Below are 6000 nucleotides of genomic sequence, written 5' to 3' on the forward strand. Positions count from 1 at the left end.
CTCTAGTTGCTAATGATTATTGGTTAATGTAGTTTCTCATTACATCATGTTTATAAAAATTTAGACAAATTTATTTTGATATTGCTTAAACTTTCTCAAACAAAAAATTTAGTTGGAAGTCAAGAAACATATCCTACCCATTTGCCTAGGTTGGGTCTTGGATCTTTCACTGAGTTTAGTGTTTACATTTTAGACACTGAGCTCAGGTCAGCCAGAACAGATCAGTCCTAAAAAGGAGCTTGGGCCGTAAACTCAAAAATGTACTATCCTATTGGTAGTTGTTTTCAATCTATGTCGCCTAATTTTTTGCATCATTTGGATCACCCAAGAGCTATCCTGGTTTCTTTTCCTTTTAGGGTGGCAACCGCTCTACTTGGAAGTGAAGGCATAGAGTAGCTCCCTAGCAAAGAAACAGTTTCGCTTTTGTTAATGGCTCTCGCGGTGTCATTTCAATTACAGGGCTATGTCTTGGCTCATCATTATTCTCTCTAAAGTAATTGCACACATCATGATCTACGCTAATGAAGTATGTACGATACGGACCAACCTTGAAGAACATTTCCTTACGGTAATTGTCAAATTTATTAAGAAGCATGTACCTAGTTTGCCTGAAGAGCAAACCACTCTTGCTATTTATTTTACTACACCAAGCTCATATTATGATGCATTGAGTTCTCATTTTCTTATATGCAGCTGCAATTGCAGAGCACTTAAGAAAGTGGCTTGGTAACAAAAAACTAAAAATCTCTATCAATTTGTTTTGGGCCTTAACAAGTCAATTGCAGCCAAATTCGGACCATCAAACCTCTTTTGAATCTCAACAAGGTATACCCTGCCCAGAGTAACCCATGTAATCAATAGACTCAACTTTTCAGCAATGAACCACGACACAATTTTCTCGTCTAAAATGTAAGTGCTGTGGCTTACTTGGTCATCTGAAAGCTCATTCTCGTGTCCTTCATGGCTACCTTCAGAACAATTAGAAATCCAACGAGAATCTCTCTCAAACTCTGCCCTGCCTAACTTGAAGTTCAATAACCTGGTCAATTCCAAAAAATGCAACGGTTGCAACGTTGAATTATATCCTCACACCAGAGGCAGAGCCAGAAAATTCTATCTAAGGGATATTAAGTATAAAATTTTAAAATTTTAAGAGCACCAATATGCAAATGAGAAAAAAATACCCTAGGTAGAACCCTTTAACGTCACATAAAATCTCTGACATTCTGCCATTGACAAGAACTTCAGGGCACTGAAGAATGCATAACTCATGGTCTTCTACATCAACATTGAGGAATATGGACGCTTTCAACAAAGTAAAGGCTGATTGCCATGAATCCAAATGATCCAATCATAAGCTTTGCAAGCTCTATCGTAAGACAAATTAACGCTTGTATCTACGTTAGAATTCAAAACAAAGATATGAAACAATGAACTGCTGATTCTAAGGGACATGATAGATTTCCATATCCTACTAATAAGGAAGATAAAGATAGGATAATGGTAACAACTCCTACTGTATAAGTTGGCAGGATAAGATATAGTATTAAAGATAAGGAATCTAGAGGCATGGGAAACTATTGTCCAGATAAAGAAACCATTGTGATGAAGGAAGAAAATAGCAAATAAGGAAAGTCATTTCTATTGCAAAGCTTCTTCTCTGTAAATCTATCACAAAATTATAGTTTGTTGAGCACATCATCTCACGATATGCATGTAAAGTTATATAGTAAAGTATTCGCCATTCAATGAAATTACCAACACGAGCCTTAGTGTTGTAAACTTAAGTTCAAATTGAGTTGAATCACATAACTCTTATGCTATTCTTTTTCTTAATTTTTTCAATTTTCTTTGATGTTATTAAACCCAATGGCCTCCTCTACCGTCACTTTTAACCTTCCAATCTCAATGTTTCCAACTTTTTTTTAAAAAAAAAAAAAGAAACAGTACTAAGACTTTTTTTTTGGGTGGAAAACACAAATGGTAATTCATTTCACAACACCCTTTGGGAGTCTTTGCCAACGGTGTAAGCCGTTAAAAAAAACCCACAATATTGTAGAAGCTCAATTTTCTTTTCCATTTCTTTGACTCTGTTGGGTGCATGGTTACAAGGCAGCAGGTTGTTTCGTTGACTAAGGTTTTTCCTAATTTGATCTAATTGCCATAGAAGTTTGAGCATCTTACAAAATTTCTTTAGCTGGCCCAACGATATTTTTCCATTGCTCTTAAAGAAGTCGTTTGACTGCAAAGACACTTACTTAGTGTCTCATGAATCTGTCTCAAGGATTGAAGCGAGTTCATCAGATGCTAAAACTCACATTCCATGAACCTGCCACTGAAATTGGTTCATGTGACACTTACTAGGCAAGTCATTGGATATCATGAAGGGTCCCCTCCAAGCCATGCAATTATCGTTCCTCACAAAGTAAATAAGAAATGGACCCTGTGACTTGAAAAGAGTCCTGACAAAGCATAAGAGTTAATTGAAGGCTAAAGTATCCATATCTATCCAATTGCTACTAAAAAAATGCAATACTTTACCTCACTAAGGGCACCACTTCAACTGGCAGCTGCAATCAGACGTCAGTGCAAGGTTGGCGGCATGATCTTCAGTGATGTAACGATCGTCTCGCCACTAATTCTTTGGTTTTTACACAGAGGTTAAATTTGTTGACACCAATCGTTTTGCCGTCAGGAAAAATGAAACAAAAGCGCTAAAAAAATAAAGAAACTAAAGAATGAGCTCATTAGAATGTCGTTAGGGCGATTCTTCAAACAACACGCTAGGTACTAACTTGGACCAAGCCACTCATTTCAACCATTTGCTAAATTTACATACCTCGAGATATAAACAAATAATATATATATATATATATATATATATACACACCAGTAAAAGCCAGACATTTAGGTTAGAAATAAAAACCAGACCCTTTATTTTTTACTAGAAATTATTTTAAATAAAATATACATATCTTAATATACTTATAAAAACATGATTTGACATAAAACATGATTTGAATCAAGTTGATTTTATGAAAAATATTGATTTTTCTATTATCAAATGTTGATGCTATGTATGAGAGCCATTGATTTTTGCTTATTATAAAAGCACTTTTTTCGTAAGTTTTCATAGATTTGGACGACAATATTTGACAGGTTACCAACTTTGTAAGACCATATCATGGCCATTGAATTTGGGGTCCAAAAGGTTGATGTGATGTTTGATGCCAACTATAAAGTTGCACATTTCCGCAAGAGTGCATCACATTCAGTGTGCGTGTGCCCGCGTTGAGGAGAAGTCTAACTGCTCCACAATGCATCTTCATCAGCATCTAGGTGTGCCGATCCAACTCCAGCCCTGCCCACCCACAAGTAAGAACTGTTTCAGGACTTGTGTGTAGAGTAGAACATCCGTCATTTAGAGGATTGGGTATCTATCTATAAGCATACATGGGAATCGAATTTTCACGAACTCGCTACGCTACACCGTTCAGAGACAAAAGAGGGGTGTGGTGCAGGTTTGCAGATGAGCTGTCAATGAAGACCCTTGTGACCTTTGCCATAACCTGGCTCATGTTATCGGACAGGTACAATTGAGAGGACCAAGCCTTTATTACGTTTTCCTGTCAATACAGAAAAGGAAAAAGAGACCTCAACGTCCTGCCAACCTTAGCATTTATGCTAAAAAAGTTCCCCCTGTTCTTGGAAACGAATATACCTAGCTACAAAATTCATGGTGATCCTGTTGATAAGCTGTATAGACTCATTAAGTGCTACCAGCTTGACGATCAGAAAGAGAAAAGGGAAGTATAGAATATAACTTTTTGGCATTTTTAAGCTAAAAAGCATGCAGCAAAATGATGAAACTACTTAACGATCACTTCGAAACTGTATATTTTGAAGCTGAGATCTTTGTATGTAGATGTACGTCGTAGTCAATTACATGGCGGTGATATTCTTTGTGGCTGGTGATCATGGCTAACACATTGGTGTAGGTTGGTTATGAGTTTGCTTGCTTAATTAGATTGATTAAGTTCCAGATCTTAAGGATCTAGGAGCTTAATGCAACTTTTGGTTGCAGCTCCTTCCTCAAAACCAATACTAATGATCCATTAGTACAGAGCGGGTATCAATTCTTATACATGGTTTCCTTTCATTTGAGTAAGAGGATTAGGACTCTCCATCTTGAAAAAAAGGCCGAAATCCAGTACTTTTAGGGTTTAGGGCTCCTTTGGTACCTACCTACGTTGCACTTTGGATGATTTTCCTGCCATCTTCTTGATATGAAGTGGTAGCATCCAAAGCACAGCCGGAAATGAGATGGGATTGTCGATCGACGTTCCTCAAACAAGATTTTTCTACCATGGATACATAAGCGCGGAAAGAAAGTTTGCATCATTTAGAATTTATAATTTCACAACTATTTTAGGTGTATGCATCTATGCCAATCTCATTATATTGATCGTTAACGTTAATTAATAACCTCATGATCTTGTGCTTTTTATTAATTGAACATGCCCTGTTGTGAGAACGTGTAATCTAGCCATTCGCACTAAATTAGCTCTCTAATTTCTTTTGCTTTTGTAATGTGGAGATTGAGGAGAGAGACCAAAACCGTTGACCCCATATATGACCATGCATGTTAAATACTGAAAGTGTACCGCGCTCTTAACGTGTGAGCCGGTGCATTTTTTGTTTTTGATTTGTGAGGGCATGCATTTAAGAAAGAAGTACATATTCATCCTTCTTTTTCTTGATATTTACTTCACTGAACAGCGCATGCGGATTTGATCTGTTTCGTTTTGTTGAAATTTAAGTGCCTCGTCATTTTTAAATAAACTGGCCAATAGAGACTTAATTATTTTGAAAAACATTTTGCTCTGACGCTGTTGTAATTCGTCACATCTAACTTTATTGGAAAGCTAGTATTTACCCCAAAGTATCTCTCTCTCTCTTAAAGAAAAAACTACATGACATGTGAAATTTTAAACTTTGGTAGGCAATTATTGTTTCATAAATGTAATATAAAAAATAAAGTTGAATAATAAGTATTTTATGAACTTGCCCCAATTTTTGAGATAGATTTACAAAATAGTAGTAGTTTGTTGCTGTTGCCAAACGGGCCATAACATTTCAAAATTTTGTTTGTTTTTTTCTTACTTCTATATTAATTAATAAATATTATTGCAGGCATAGTTTCAGCCAACTCAGTATAATTAGCTTGATTAACTCTCGCAAATGCTAATTTCACCGGCGACCAACATTCGATGCATTTCAACATGAAACGCAAGTTAAATATATTGACAATGGCGGATCGGATTCCATGCAACTCAGAATCTTTTGCTTTATTTAAATAAGCGAGAGCAAGTGAAAATTAAGCACATGGATGATGCACGCTCTAGCGACAAGGCCCTCGCTTATGTGCGGAAAATGCTTCTGGACAAACACATTCTATATGTATGATCTAAGGCAGAAAATTCCTAGTCATAAAATTTTTGATTTTTAAGAAGCATCAATTTGTAAATTAACAAGAAATATTACTGTGAAGCAGCAATATGAAAACAAGAATTTTTTTGGTATATAGATCTTTGATGCACATAAACTTTTCGAATTTCATCCATCTTTTTTTTTTTTGATAGACGATAATAATAAATACCAGTGTAGGACAACACATAGACCAGCAGAAGTGCCATTTCTTATTTATTTATTTATGTTATGCTTCTGTGGAAGTAGGACAAAGTCCACAAAATCAGATGAGGCAATGAAAAGGGCCACAAGGAAGAAACTGACATTCCTTGTCAGTTTTGTTTCATTGTTGGGGCTTGGGGCCATGGCATCCACATGGGGTATAGATTTTTTTATCATGAGGCACTCATTAGAAAAAATTAAGGGACACCATGAAAACAATTAACCGCGAAATTGGTTATATGCAAAAAAAATTATGTACAGAGGTGTGCAATAACCAAAATACTCTATTAAAATAAAAAAAGGAACTCT

This window comes from Nymphaea colorata, chromosome 10, assembly GCF_008831285.2.
Source record: "Nymphaea colorata isolate Beijing-Zhang1983 chromosome 10, ASM883128v2, whole genome shotgun sequence".
Classification (NCBI taxonomy): domain Eukaryota; kingdom Viridiplantae; phylum Streptophyta; class Magnoliopsida; order Nymphaeales; family Nymphaeaceae; genus Nymphaea; species Nymphaea colorata.